Below are 16,629 nucleotides of genomic sequence, written 5' to 3'. Positions count from 1 at the left end.
ACAATAAATGGAAAATAATAAACATGAAGACCAGACAATAGGGAGCTAAGTGGATCTTGGGTAAAAGGAAGATGGGCGTTCCCAGCAGAAGACAACTCTAGTAAACTCATGGCAGCATTAGAAAGAAGTACATGTGATAAAAACTGCACAGAGGTGGAATGACTTGTCCAATATCATGCAAGAATTCAGTGACACAGCTTGTTTTCGGGTTTAGTATTCTTCTTCCCTGGTTGTTAAGTATCCAGGTTCTGCCTAACACAGTGGTTCAAGCTTCTTGAATGGGATACTTGCCTGATTAATAGCCCTCCAAATAGGTGCTCAGAGCAAATTATTATCTTCACTACTTATTGGCAACCACCATTGTTTTTTTAAGGGAAGCCATTTATCCATACTGGCAAATTAAAACAGTTATGATCATGGTAATAATATAATTTGAATAATCAAATGAAATTGAAATGTAAATGCACCTATTTAGGCTGGACATGAGCTATTGTGATGTGTATTTATATTTAATGTCCTTTATGTTTCCCTGGATGCTGTGATGGTCTGAGCTCTGCAATTTAGTTGTATAGGCAAATTTTCTTTCAACAGTCTCTCTCTGTACATTTGAAAGGGAGGGAGAACAATCAACTTGCTATAGCCTGATTACAAACAAATTACACTAGGGCTCAGGTAATAAAGGATGGGCAATTATAATTGCATTCAAATTATTATCACTGGCAGAGCTATACTGTACTAAAGTTAGTAGATATGAAATAAATTGGATTTAACAAAGCACATCTGTTCTTCTGTGCATTTTCTGTAGCCTTGTTGAACACTACAGTATATTGTAAAGTGTGGATGTTTCTATTTGGCTGCTCAATAAATTCTAATATTAGTTGAAGACAGTGTCTGCTGAAATGTTCAGTTTTCTATATAGGAAAAGCACAATGTGTTTGGCAACTGGAACACCATGATGTATATTAAATAAAATTTGCATATCAAAGACACTGATTTTATCTACATGATGTTGTGTATTCACTTGAGATAATTTGGGACCGAAGCACAGGAGAGGGGGTGACCTGTTACAATTACAGCTCTCCCAGGTTACCCTGTAGGGGTCACATGTTTTGGAGACCAGCTTGCCCTCCATCATATAGCAATTGAGTTGAATGTATAAACATACTCCAAATGATCAAGCCAGGGTTGGCACCTCTTCTGTGACAATTTATACCAATAAATAAGGACCCAACACCCCCTTTCCAGCTTTATTACTCTGAATAGAAAACAATCAGTCCAATTCATCTACATTTCTTTTCCACGTATGACCTACTAGACATTTCAAAATGTGTTCGGCAGTAACTAGCATCCTGTCTAACCACTTAACACAGTGAAGATACACAACTTGAGGCTATTACAGTAACAATTCTGAATTTGTCAATTGAATTTACTTACGTTTAACTGCTAAAAGTATTGAGATGGTATTGTGCTGTGCTTAGTCGATCAACTGTGTCCAGCTCTTTGTGACCCCATGGACTGTAGCCCACTAGGTTTCTGTTTCCTGGAGCTTCTCCAGGCAAGAGTACTGGAGTGGGTTGCCATGCCCTCCTTCGGGGGTCTTCCCAACCCAGGGATTGAACCCAAGTCTCCCACATTTCAGGTGGATTCCTTACCAACTTAGCTATAAGAGAAACCCATTGAGATGGTCTTAGCTAAAGCTAATTCAAGCTCATAGGCCTCTGAGACAGCATATTAAAAAGCAGAGACATTACTTTGCCAACAAAGGTCTGTCTAGTTAAGGCTATGGTTTTTCCAGTAGTCATGTATGGATGTGAGAGTTGGACTATAAAGAAAGCTGAGTGCCAAAGAATTGATGTATTTGAACTGTGGTGTTGGAGAAGACTCTTGAGAGTCCCTTGGACTGCAAGGAGATTCAACCAGTCCATCCTAAAGGAAATCAGTCTTGAATAGTCATTGGAAGGACTGATACTGAAGCTGAAGCTCCAATACTTTGGCCACTTGATGTGAAGAACTCACTCATTGGAAAAGACCCTGATGCTGGGAAAGATTTAAGGTGGGAGGAGAAGGGGATGATAGAGGATGAGATGGCATCGCCAACTCAATGGACATGAGTTTGAGTAAACTCCATGAGTTGGCGATGGACAGGGAGGGCTAGCGTGCTGCAGTCCATGGGGTCACAAAGAGTCGGACACAACTGAGCAGCTGAACTGAACTGAACTGAACTGAGGCCTCTGAGAAAGGATGTGTCCTCTGACATAACCAAGCCATCCCTGTGGGTGGAAAGGATGGACCACTCTAGACTTCCCACCCTGTAGACTCATGATATAAATAAGAAAGTGAAACAATTATATGTTGTCCACAAATATGTCCTTTTATGCCCTATTTCCATCAACTTTAGGCAAGTCTTGTCCCTATATGTTAACTAATAGAGATTAGTTATAATAATTGAAATAGCTATTTTAGTTATAATAAATATATTATGTACCTATAATTGTAATATATAATCAATAGTTATTTCAGTGGTAATAATTGAAATAATAATTGAGATTTAAATATTTGACATTTCATTCTTCTAGAAGATCCCTCAGAATAAAAACATATTTGTGCTTGGGCTTAGCAATGGCCAACAGAGAAACCAAAATTAATGATTACTTTCAATGTATGTTATTATGTGTCTGGCACCAAGCTGAGCATCTTCAAGCATAAGCTTATTTGATTCTTTTCCATGGCCCTACAACAAAGTTATTACTATTATCCTAATTTCATCAGTGAGGAAACTGGAGCTTACATATAGCTTCCCTGGTAGCTCAGCTGGTAAAGAATTCACCTGCAATGGAGGAGACACCAGTTTGATTTCTGGGTCGAGAAGATCCCCTGGGGAAGGGATAGGCTACCCACTCTAGTATTCTTGAGCTTTCCTGGTGGCTCAGCTGGTAAAAGATCCACCTGCAATGTGAGACAGCTGAGTTCTTTCCCTGGGTTGGGAATATCCCCTGGAAAAAGGAACGGCTAGCCTCTCCAGTATTCTGGCTTGGAGAATTCCATGGACTGTATAGGTCATGGGGTTGCAAAGAGTCAGAGCTTATATGTATTGTTCAAGAATTTGGTTGTTCAAGAAAGTAATGGAAACAAGAGTACCAGCATTAAAATCCATACTCTGAACCAGAGATCTGCAAACTAAAATGAAGGTCAAATGTGGCCCACTACCTATTTTCTTATGGCTTGTCAGCTATTTTTAAATAGTTAAAAAAAAAACAAAAAAACAAAAAAAAAAAACCCACTAACGATACACATTATTTTCCCAGCCATGAAAGCTATACTAAATTTGAATGTAAATGTCCACATGTAAAGTTTTATTGTACTACAGCTATGCTCAAATGTATTCTCCATGTCTATTTTCCAGCTACAGTGGCAGAGTTGAACAGAGACCACATATGGTGCAGCCATGACTTTGCACTGCTGCTTAGCACACCACAACATGACAGATGCAGTTGTAACCTGACAATTTTTTGATGCCTCATAAATGGCACTCAAATATGGCATAAAGTATCAAGCTATTTTATTTATTACTAGTGCATAATAAACAATGTCAACATAACAAGTAGAAGAAAAAAATCGTGTGATTTAAAGGCACAATAGTGTAGATTACTTTGTTATTGAATAGAAATCAAAGTATTCCACTTATTATGTGATGGCATTATAACTATTCTAAAAAACTGTATTTACATTGCCTTTAGCAAACTAAGCAACCATCACAATATCCTTATTGTGGAATACTGGAAAGCAATGTTAAGAAAAACTAGAAAGTCTAAAACAATGTCTTACCACAACACAATTTCTTCAGAAAAAATATAAATAAGACTACAACTAAAGTGTCTAAGTGACTCATTTGTTAGCCAAGCAAAGAAAACAGTTTACCAATTGTGGATTAATTATACCATTTTTGATTACAATAGAAAAAGAAATGTGTCTGGAAAGAAACAAAATTGTTAAAAGCTATTTGCCTTTCTGTGGGAAAAAAAAATTTGAAGGGCTGTGAATATTAGAAGCAAATCAGTAGTCAATTAAAGATAAGCTGGAACATTTTGAGTTGTCTTCCATGACTATTGATGAGTTAACAAATTTTGCTTTTTTCCAGGAGTCAATACTGAATTTGAAGTGATTGAAGGATTAGCCATTATTAATAGACTGCATGGAATAACCACAGGTAAGAATATTTTCAAAGAAGTTGAGAAAACACTAATTCATTGAAATCTGAAGTGGAACCTACTGCGATGTGTTATAACTGATGGTGGTAAAAGTATGTGTGAAGCATAAAAAGACTCACTGGGAAAGTGTAAGTTATTTACAGGTGTGTTTATTTATTATATTATTATCAGCATGAACTATGTGGAAACTATTTTAGTCTATTGTGCAGTGCTGAATCAGTAGTATCAATTGTAATATCATCAGCTTTAGTGGATTTAACATTGTTGTTTCATGATTTTTCATCAGAAAAATGAAATATAAATTTTTTTTTTCACTTGGTATATAGTTTGACTGTTTGTTCCTCTGTTTGGATATAACTCCAGTCTCCTTATCTCCTTCTGACCCCTCTTGGGGGCATGTGTGCGAGTTCTCGTTCTGATTGTCAGAAATTTCTTTTCCACTGTGTGGGCAGGAGACAGCTTGTTCCCCCTACAACTATCTCCCCTCTCCTTTATTTATTTTATCCTCCATTTCTCTCCTTTCCCTTCTTCTGCCTCCCACCTCTTCCCCCCACCCCCCAATACCTCCTTCTTCCCCTTTCAATTTCACTGTCTATCCTGCCTGCTCTTCCTGTGCCCCTCTCGTTACCTTTGTGCCCTTTTAAAAATAATTCAGTGATGTCTTGGGAATATTAGCACACTCTCCTCATTCAGCTGAGCACGGGATTCGGCATTAACTCAAGCTCAGAATAAGGAAGAAACAGTGTCCTAATAGAGCTGTCATCCAAGGTAAGGAGCAGCGGCTGCGCTTTGCTGGAGAACCTGTGAAGAGATACCCCACGTCCAAGGTAAGAGAAACCCAAGTAGGATGGTAGGTGTTGCGAGAGGCATCAGAGGGCAGACACACAAACCAAACTCACAGAAAACTAGTCAATCTAATCACATGGACCACAGCCTGGTCTAACTCACTGAAACTAAGCCATACCCTGTGGGGCCACCCAAGACAGAAAGGTCATGGTGGAGAGATGTGACAGAATGTGGTCCACTGGAGAAAGGAATGGCAAACCACTTCAGTATTCTTGCCTTGAGAACCCCAAGAACAGTATGAAAAGGCAAAATGATAGGATACTGAAAGAGGAACTCCCCAAGTAGGTAGGTGCCCAATATGCTACTGGAGATCAGTGGAGAAATAATTCCAGAAAAAATGAAGGGATGGAGCCAAAACAAAAACAATACCCAGTTGTGGATGTGACTGGTGATAGAAGCAAGGTCCGATGCTGTAAAGAGCAGTATTGCATAGGAACCTAGAATGTTAGGTCCGTGAATCAAGGCAAATTGGAAGTGGTCAAACAGAAGATGGCAAGAGTGAACGTCAACATTCTAGGAATCAGCGAACTAAAATGGACTGGAATGGGTGAATTTAACTCAGATGACCATTACATCTACTATTGTGGGCAGGAATCACTTAGAAGAAATGGAGTAGCCATCATGGTCAACAAAAGAATCCAAAATGCTGTACTTGGATGCAGTCTCAAAAATGACAGAATGATCTCTGTTCGTTTCCAAGGCAAACCATGCAATATCTCACTAATCCAAGTCTATGCCCCAACCAGTAACACTGAAGAAGCTGAAGTTGAACGGTTCTATGGAGACCTACAAGACCTTTTAAACCTAACACCCAAAAAATATGTCCTTTTCATTATAGGGGATTGGAATGCAAAATTAGGAAGTCAAGAAACACCTGGACTAACAGGCAAATTTGGCCTTGGAATACGGAATAAAGCAGGGCAAAGGCTAATAGAGTTTTGCCAAGAGAACGCACTGGTCATAGCAAACACCCTCTTCCAACAACACAAGAGAATACTCTACACATGGACATCACCAGATGGTCAACACTGAAATCAGATTGATTATATTCTTTGCAGCCAAAGATGGAGAAGCTCTATACAGTCAGCAAAAACAAGACCAGGAGCTGACTGTGCCTCAGATCATGAACTCCTTATTGCCAAATTCAGACTTAAATTGAAGAAAGTGGGGAAAACCACTAGACCATTCAGGTGTGACCTAAATCAAATCCCTTATGATTATACAGTGGAAGTGATAAATAGATTTAAGGGACTAGATCTGATAGAGTGCCTGATGAACTATGGAATGAGGTTCGTGACACTGTACAGGAGACAGGGATCAAGACCATCCCCATGGAAAAGAAATGCAAAAAAGCAAATGGCTGTCTGGGGAGGCCTTACAAATAGCTGTGAAAAGAAGAGAAGTGAAAAGCAAAGGAGAAAAGGAAAGATATAAACATCTGAATGCAGAGTTCCAAAAAATAGCAAGGAGGGATAAGAAAGCCTTCCTCAGCAACCAATGCAAAGAAATAGAGGAAAGCAATGGAATGGGAAAGACTAGAGGTCTCTTCAAGAAAATTAGAGATACCAAGGGAACATTTCATGCAAAGATGGGCTCGATAAAGGACAGAAATGGTATGGACCTAATAGAAGCAGAAGACATTAAGAAGAGGTGGCAAAATACACAAAAAACTGTACAATAAAGATCTTTATGACCCAGATAATCACAATGGTGTGATCACTGACCTAGAGCCAGACATCCTGGAATGTGAAGTCAAGTGGGCCTTAGAAAGCATCACTATGAACAAAGCTAGTGGAGGTGGTGGAATTCCAGTTGAGCTATTTCAAATCCTGGAAGATGATGCTGTGAAAGTGCTGCACTCAATATGCCAGAAAATTTGGAAAAGTCAGCAGTGGCCACAGGACTGGAAAAGGTCAGTTTTCATTCCAATCCCAAAGAAAGGCAATGCCAAAGAATGTTCAAACTACCGCACAATTGCACTCATCGCACACACTAGTAAAGTAATGCTCAAAATTCTCCAAGCCAGGCTTCAGCAATATGTGAACCGTGAACTTCCAGATGTTCGAGCTGATTTTGGAAAAGGCAGAGGAACCAGGGATCAAATTGCCAATATCCACTGGATCATTGAAAAAGCAAGACAGTTCCAGAAAAACATCTGTTTCTGCTTTATTGACTATGCCAAAGCCTTTGCCTGTGTGGCTCACAATAAACTGTGGAAAATTCTGAAAGAGATGGGAATACCAGACCACCTGATCTGCCTCTTGAGAAACCTAGATGCAGGTCAGGAAGCAACAGTTAGAACTGGACATGGAAGAACATATGGTTCCAAATAGGAAAACAAGTATGTCAAGACTGTATATTGTCACCCTGCTTATTTAACTTATATGCAGAATACATCATGAGAAACGCTGGTCTAGAAGAAGCACAAGCTGGAATCAAGATTTCCAGGGGAAATATCAATAACCTCAGATATGCAGATGACACCACCCTTATGGCAGAAAGTGAAGAGGAACTAAAAAGGCTCTTGTTGAAAGTGAAAGAGGAGAGCTAAAATTTTGCTTAAAGCTCAACATTCAGAACTAAGATCATGGCATCTGGTCCCATCACTTCATGGGAAATACATGGGGAAACAGTGGAAACAGTGTCAGACTTTATTTTTTGGGGCTCTAAAATCACTACAGATGGTGATTGCAGCCACGAAATTAAAAGCCGCTTACTCCTTTGAAGGACAGTTATGACCAACCTAGATAGCATATTGAAAAGCAGAAACATTACTTTGCCAACATAGGTCTGCCTAGTCAAAGCTATGGTTTTTCCAATGGTCATATATGGATGTGAAAGTTGGACTGTGAAGAAAGCTGAGCACTGAAGAATCGATGCTTTTGAACTGTGGTGTTGGAGAAGACTCGAGAGTCCCTTGGACTGCAAGGAGATTCAACCAGTTCATTCTAAAGGAGATCAGTCCTGGGTTTTCTTTGGAAGGACTGATACTAAATCTGAAACTCCAAAACTTTGGCCACCTCATGCGAAGAGTTGACTCATTGGAAAAGACTCTGATGCTGGGAGGGATTGGGGGCAGGAGGAGAAGGGGAAGACAGGGGATGAGATGGCTGAATGGCATCACTGACTCGATGGACAAGAGTTTGGATGAACTCCGGGAGTTGGTAATGGACAGGAAGGCCTGGCATGCTGCAATTCATGGGGTCGCAAATTGTCGCACATGACTGAGTGACTGAAATGAACTGATCTAGTTTGAAGCACACTGTCAAAACTATTAATGTAGTTTAAAGCAGAAATTTGTAGATTGAGTACTGAAAATTTGTGTGATAATGATAATTTTACTTTCTGTTTTAATTCTTGTCAGCATGGGAAAGTTATAAGCCTATTGACATTACTTATATTTCAAACATTAGTTTTTATGGAAATGACATTAAACCAATATATATTTCATATATAAGTTATGTTTTACCTTGAAATTTTAGATTAATTCACTAAGTATTATCATGTGCAACAGAAACTTCTTTCTAAACCAGTCAGTGTTTAATGAATAAGGGTAGTTCTTCTTATTCAAGAAAAGTTCAAAAATCTGTCCTGATATCAGAACTAACAACAGAACTTCACCAATGGTAAACCATCAACCTGCTATGTGGTAAATCCAAGTAATGATAATCAATTCTTTTTTTCTGATGAGCTCTGGAAGAGCTCAGCAGAAACTTCAGCAGCATTTTTGCTGTTCAGTCGCCAACTTGTGTCTGACTCTTTTGCAACCCCATGAATTGCAGCACTCCAGGCCTCCCTGTCCTTCACCATCTCTGGAGTGTGCCCATGATGCCATTAAACCATCTCATTCTCTATCATCCTCTTCTCTTTCTGCCTTCAATCTTTCCCAGCATCAGGGTCTTTTCCAAAGAGTCAGATGTTTGTATTAGGTGGCCAAAGTATTGGAACTTCAACTTCAGTCCTTCCAATGAATATTCAGAGTTGATTTCCTTTAGGATTGACTTGTTTGATCTCCTCACTGTCCAAGGGATCCTGAAGTGTCTTCTTTAGCATCACAGTTTGAAAGCACCAATTCTTCAGGACCTGCCTTCTTTATGGTCCAACTCTCATATCCGTACATGATTACTGGAAAGACCATAGCCTTAACTATATGGACCTTTGTCAGTGAAGTGATGTCTTTGCTTTTTAATACACTGTTTAGGTTTGTCATAGCTTTCCTTCCAAGAAGCAATCGTCTTCTAGTTTCATGGCTGCAGTCGCCATCTGTGATGATTTTAGAGCCCAAGAAGAGGATATCTGTCACTGCTTCCACTTTTTCCCTTTCTATTTGCCATGTAATGATGGGACCAGATGCCATGATCTTAGTTTTTTTTTTTTTTTTAATATTGAGTTTTAAGCCAGCTTTTCGCTCTCCTCTTTCACCCTCATCATGAGGTTCTTTAGTTCCTCTTCACTTTCTGCCATTAAAAAGCATATCTGCATATCCTTTCTGCATATCTGAGGTTGCTGCACATTAGAAAAAAAACTCTGAGAATAATCAAGCAAAAAGTGAAAGAACAATAGCTTCTTTTTGTCTGCCCCATCTCATTTCTCAGGCCAGCACGGCTCAGTGCCAAAAGGAAACTCCCTATCCAGAAAGAGTTCCTCTGACCTGGAAAGAGAAAGGAGTGAGTGACCAGCTTCCCAATATTTTGGGATAGCAAACAAAGGACCTGATTTGGTTTCAGCCCACTCAGAGACCAGCACATCGGTCATATATAGAGAGATGTCTAGAAGCAAAAAAGAAGAGCAGGGGCTACCAGTATCAGCCATATAGCAGGAGTAGCTGTAGTGAGGAGCTCCACAGGTGGTTTTAGAAGCTTTTTCTACTGAAGAAACCAATGGACAGCAAGCCATAGTGGCCCCCCCTGTGGATTTCACCATGCTTTGCCTTAGATGTATTCATGTTCACCAACACCAGCTATCCAATTCCCTCCTCACCCCCTTCTTGCCACCACCATCAGAGCCAGTGAATCTCTGGCTTCTGTGGCTGAGTGGGTACAAGATGCCAGCCTAGATTCCCATGTCTGACCCCCACCTCTGTGTGTACTTGAGGTGTGCCTCTCCAGCTGTGCACCTGTACAATGCCAGCTTGACCGTATCACCAGCCTCTACCATGGTATGCATACCTATGCCAAGATCCTGCTACCATAAAGGATAGCATTTAAACTAGCCTCTATTTTAATAATATAAATAAACTTTAATAATGATATATTTGAAAACCATGTTATATTTATAATGCAGTTTCTAAAACAGATGCACATGGCATATTCATTTTGCAGTCCAATAAATTATAGATACAGCAATTCATATTAATGCTTTCAAGTTATCATCTCAGTGTAAACAAATTTTCCTTTAAAAAGATTATTTTTAAAAGTTTTATTTTGAAAGATACTATTTCTACAAATTTTTTAGAATACATAAATATATCAAGACCATAGCATGTCCTGGCAAGCATTCGTGTACTCTCCACTTTTACCTGTATCATTTCTGTATAGACAAGGCCATTCCAGCTCTTTCTTAAGTGAAATGAATAATTAGTCTGTGAGATGATATATTTAATTACATATTTATTAAATAAAGGAGATATTTTAAACTACACCTTTAATAGCATTGTGAACAACTTTCCACTTTTCTTTCAGCATCTAAAAGAAAATACTGGCAACATTATTGAACAGTAAAACCTGTGCAATCAAATGAACACGGTAGGGAGAAAATGTCAGAATGATGGAGTAAGGACTTTCAAAATTTCTCTACTTCATGAAATCAGAGAACATTGGCAAAAATTGTAAATATCAACTTTTTGAGAAATCTGAAAATCAGTCATATACTTACAACAATACATGAAACAGTTAATCCAGAAAAAATGGCTGTGTATTTGTAAGAATAACAAGCATTGTGGTGTTTTAACTTTCTCTATTCACATCTGCTATTACCTGACTCAGGAGTAGCCTTGAAAACTAATAGCTTCATAATTACAGAAGATCAGCACCCTAAAACCCCGTCTGGGAAAACTGAGTTGAAGCTCCTCTAAAAAATTGGGTTGAGGCTCTAATAGAGCTCTGTTTCTAGGGACATGTCATTATTTGACCTATTTAGAATTTCCCCAGAAAGCTCCATCTGCAAGAGTGTCCTTTACTTGACCAGATATACAGCCTACCTAATGTGAACAGCTTTTTCTCCTAGAATAATTGTCAGAAACAGCAGCAATGGTTTAACTTTGCAGGACAACAACAAAAAGACAGAGAGAGAGAGAGAGAGAAGAAAATCTGAGAAATGAGATGGCCATAGAGGCTTTATAAAGTTCTGACTTTGTAAATATTCCCAAGAATTTAATAGTCCGTGAACATAAAAAGGTATAGGCACAAGCTCAAGAAAGACCTGAGAAGGCCCTAAGTTCTCACCTCTGGCTGAACTTAAAGTTCTGTATAAGCAAGAAGGCAGAGTTATAAACTGTCTCCTGGAGCATTCATGGTATGTCCCAACATGCACACAGAGCCCCCTGGCAAATAATCTTATGGACTTATTCATCCTAGGCATTTAGGGAAATATCTGGTGATCACTGGGAGATGGCAATGGCAACCCACTCCAGTACTCTTGCCTGGAAAACCCCATGGACGGAGGAACCTGGTAGGCTGCAGTCCATGGGGTTGTGAAGAGTCGGACATGACTGAGCAACTTCACTTTCACTTTTTACTTTCATGCATTGGAGAAGGAAATGGCAACCCACTCCAGTGTTCTTGCTTGGAGAATCCCAGGGACAGGGGAGTCTGGTGGGCTGCCGTTTATGGGGTCGCACAGAGTTGGCCATGACTGAAGCGACTTAGCAGCAGCAGCAGCTGGCGATCATTAACTAACACTAAGTTACCCGACCTCACAGGCGGCAAAGTGGTGAAGAATCCATCTGCCAATGCAGGAGATGCAGATTCAATCCCTGAGTCAGGAAGATCCCCTGGAGAAGGAAATGGGAACCTACTCTGGTATTCTTTCTTGAAAAACTTCATGGACAGGGGAGCCTGGTAGGCTTCAGTCCATGGGGTAGTAAAGAGTCAAACATGACTTAGTGACTGAGCAGGCATGCAGGCTATCTGACCAGAAACTGTAGTGGGCACAGAAGACAGAGTACATAGACTTTACAAAGTTAAATCAGAAAAGTCATTAAGCAAATAAACAGGAACAAAAATAAAAATAACAAGCAGCCAAAACAGCACATTTAAAGGAAGGGGGAAAATCTGATATCCAGAGTATTCACATTATATTATTTAAAACATTCAGTTTTCAACAACAACAAAAAATTGTAAGACATACAAAGAAACAAGAAAGCATGGCCCATACACAGGAAAAAATAACCAATCACTAGAAATTATCCTTAAGAAAGCTAAGACACATAATTTATTGGTATTTGTTGCCTACCTATTCTGATTTTATCTCAAAAAGTCAGGAATGCAACAGTAAAAGACTTAATAAGAATCATTTCTTATTTCCCAAATGTATGTATTCTCTCCGTATTTTAAATATATTGAAAGAACTAAAGTAATCCATGAGTGATTTGCTATAAAAATATGAGAACAATCTATGACTGAGGAAAGAACATCAAAAGTTGGAAGCTTTAAGGCTTCATCTTCAATAAGGATAGCAAAATAAAACGGAAGATCAAGAAGGTAATAGGACAAGAAAGACACTAAAAACCAACTAGACTGAGTAAATATCTATAGAGTACAGCTATGATCTGAATGTTTGTTCCCTCTAAAGTCATATCCTCAAATTACAAGCCCCAAAGATGAAGGTGTTATGAGACGGACTTTTAGGAAATGCTTAAATTTGAGGATATAACCCTGATGAATGAGATTTGTACCTTGTAAAAGAAACTCACAGGGATTCCTAACCCTTCCACATTCGTGAGGACAGAGAAAGAAGGAGCATGCTCTGCACTAAAAATGAACGCTCACCCAAAACTCGCCCATGCTGGTGCCTTGATCCTGGACTGTCTAGCCTCCAGAACTATGAGTGATACATTTTTGTAATTTATAAGCTATTAATACCAAATGTGTGGCATTTTGTTACAGCCACCTGAAAAAACTAAGACAAGCACAACAATTGTCGAATACCTATCCTCTTCAAGTTCAGAAGAGTCATTCCCCAGGGTAGACCATATGCTGAACCATAAAACAAGTTTCAGTATAATTAAATGCATTGTAATCATACATATTATATTCTTTAAGCAAATGAAATTCATAATTTATTGTAGAAGGAAAGTTTGGAAATTCACAATGTGGGACCATTAAACACATATTCTCACTAATACTCCATGGTTTAAAGAAGATAAATTAGAAAATACTCTTATATATAAATGAAAACAAACACAATATACCAGAGCTTTTGGAATGCAGCTGACACAATGTTTCAAGGGAAATTTGTAGTATAAGAGGACATTTTAAAAAAGGAAGATCTCAAATTTATAATCTAACATTCCACTGTAAGAAACCAAAAGAAAAATAAGTGGATACTTTGTTACAGTAGCTCTGAGAAAGTAACACAAATTTTGGCACCGAAAGTGAATATGCGGCTATGTGGCAAGAGAATTGAATAATGTATTGAGGCTGGAAGACTTTTGAAGAGAAAGCCTAGATAGTGTTGAAGAGACTTTTGGTAAAAATGTGGAGGTTAAAGCTTTTTCTTGAGATCTCAGGTGGAAATGAGGAATATATTACTGGAAACTAGAAGAAAGATGATTCTTGTTACAAGTGGCAGGCAGCTTGACCAAACTATGTTCTAATGTTGGACAGAAAATATAACTTGTAAACAATGAACTTTGATGTTTATAAGCAGTGTGTGGTACAGCCTAGTGTCTCCTTGCTACTAATAGTAAAATGTGAGAGGAAAGAGATGGAGGGACAATTACCTAAAAAGGAACCAGAACTAAGTGGTTTGGAAAATTCTGTATATCCATATTACTATAGATACTAAAGCATTCTCTGGAGAGAAAACCAAGGATAGGATCAGAAAATATTTTGCTGAAGATTTTTATCATTTCCTACTAATCAACCATCTCAGCAGAAGCCAGCATAGTGCTGGTGTGAATCCTTTTGACTTTACATCCACATTAGACTCACAGAGTTTTTGAGAAGGATATATATGTCAACAGAAACACTGCAGACTTGGACTGAAGGATACAGAGACAAAACAAAATGAAGGAATGCTATCAAACTTCCAAAACTCTATAATAAAAAAGCAGGTTGAGAGGATTAAGTCCTGTCTGCCTCTGTAGATCCCAAGAACAGGGCTCCAGTTGTTTCCATATGCAAAGACGTGGGGCAACCAACACCTTCACAGTGGAGAGGGCAGTACCATCTCAGAGTGTTGAAGTGGGTGGGCTGCTGCCATTGCCAGAGCATGGGGCTACTCCTTGGGACCCAAAGAGAATTATTCTCAGGGCTTGAAATCTAATGGAATTTCCTCTGCTGATTTTCAGACTTATTTGGGACATGTTACCCTTTATTCCTTCCAATTTCCTCCTTTCAGAATGTGAATGTCTGTTCTATCTATGCATGTTTCACCATTGCTTTTGTAAACAGATAACTTGTTTCTGAATTTCATTGGTCTAAAAATGGAGAGGAATTTTGCTTCAGGATGAATGGATCATACCCAAAATCTCACCCACACTTGATTTAGATGATGACAACTTAGATTCTGATTTTATCATAATCAGGTGAGATTTTAGACTTAGAGTTGATGTTACAATGCAGTAAGGCTTTGGGGAATGCTAGGGTGTGGTGAATGTATTTTGTACATGTATACTGGAAGGATGTGAATTTAGGGAGGCTAGAGGCAAACTTGGTTGAACTGTGTCCATCCCACGATTTATATCCACCTGTAAATATGAACTGAGTTAGAAACAGAATCTTTGCAGATGGAATCAAAGTTAAGATGTGGTCATAATGGATTAGGATGAAACCTAAATCCAATAAACAGTGTCCACATAGGTAGAAGGAGAACACTGAGACACAAGGAGGGAGGAAGGTCATGTGAAGATGGAGGCAGACCTTAGAGAGATGAAGCTATAAGTGGAGGAACACCAAGGACTGCCAGTAACCAACCTCTAGAAGTGAGAAAGAGACAAGGAAGAATGGCCCTGCCTACAGCATGCTTTTAAACATCTAGACTTCAGGAATGGGAAGAAATACATTTCTGTTGTTTAAATATACAGAATTCGTACTACTTCATTACAGCACCTGTAGGAAACTGTTAGTCTGTAACCCCTCCTCACCAGCACCAAAAAACACAAACTGAATGGGTCATCAAAATTTTCCCAAAAAGAAAAGAATTAAATGGATTTATTGATGAATGCCACAGAATGTTTGAAGGGGAATTAACTCTAACCCTTCACAAAGTCTTCCAAAATTCTTCCCAACTTATTTTATGAGGCCAGTTACATTTGAGCAAACAAAGGTGTTATAAGAAAATAAAACTACAGGCTCCCTTAGGAATGTAAACTCAAAACTCCTCAATAAAATCTGTGCAAACCAAATCCAGCCAGATATACAAAGGATTATGTACCATAACCAACTGATCAGTAGCACAAGGATGCTTTGGCAAACAAGATTAAATAATGCAATATACTGCATTTATAGAATGAAAGACAAAATTCAAAATCCTCCCAATCGATTCAGGAAAAAAGTGTTTGGAAAAAACCAAACTATCTTCTATGTTAAAAACAACCTCAACAAAACTTTAAATAGAAGGAAACTTTCTCAAGGTAATAAAAGGAATTTATGAGGAACCCATAGCCAGATAAGGCGATGGCACCCCACTCCAGTACTCTTGCCTGGAAAATCCCATGGATGGAGGAGCCCGGTAGGCTGAAGTCCATGGGGTCGCTCAGAGTCGGACAGGACTGAGCGACTTCACTTTCACTTTTCACCTTCATGCATTGGAGAAGGAAATGGCAACCCACTCCAGTGTTCTTGCCTGGAGAATCCCAGGGACAGGGCAGTCTGGTGGGCTGCTGTCTATGGGGTCGCACAGAGTCGGACACGACTGAAGTGACTTAGCAGCATAGCCAAGATCGTCCTTAATGGTGAAAGACTGAAAGCTTTTCTCTGAAGGACGGATACAACACCAGAATATCGACTTTATTTAACATCATATTGGAAGTTCTAAGTAGGGCAATTAGGCAGGAAAAGTAAATAAAAGTCATCAGATTGAAAAAGAAGTAAAAATTTCTTTGTTCACAAATAAATGATCTTGTATACAGAAATCCTAAGAAATTCACACACAAAACTCTTAAAGCTGATAAACTACCTCAACAAGGTTTCATGATATCAGATAATGTATGTATATTATCACACACTCAGTTGTCTTTCTACACATAAATATCAGTTGTCTTTCTAAACATAAGTGTTGATTACTCAAACAAAAAAGTAAAATATATTTACAATGCATCAAAAACAATAAAATACTTAGGAATAAGTTTAACAAATTTGTAAAAAATGTGCATTTAAAACTATAAAGTGTCATTAAAATAAATTAAAAAAAC

At 38.7% G+C, this 16,629-nt stretch overlaps 1 long non-coding RNA gene across 1 annotated transcript in view; it reads left to right on the top strand.

Moving 5' to 3' along the window:
- The window catches only part of LOC139179976 (uncharacterized), a 418,854-nt gene extending 410,779 nt beyond the window's left edge, over nt 1–8,075 (top strand). The window contains exon 10 of the long non-coding RNA XR_011564279.1: nt 4,139–8,075. This is a non-coding gene — a long non-coding RNA (uncharacterized lncRNA). The remainder of the gene's footprint in view (nt 1–4,138) is intronic.
- The last annotated feature ends 8,554 nt before the right edge of the window (nt 8,076–16,629 follow it).

This window comes from Bos indicus, chromosome 26 (genome assembly GCF_029378745.1).
Source record: "Bos indicus isolate NIAB-ARS_2022 breed Sahiwal x Tharparkar chromosome 26, NIAB-ARS_B.indTharparkar_mat_pri_1.0, whole genome shotgun sequence".
Taxonomy (NCBI): Eukaryota; Metazoa; Chordata; class Mammalia; order Artiodactyla; family Bovidae; genus Bos; species Bos indicus.
Note: the sequence above shows the minus strand (reverse complement) of the source record. Positions and strands in the feature narration are given on the sequence as shown.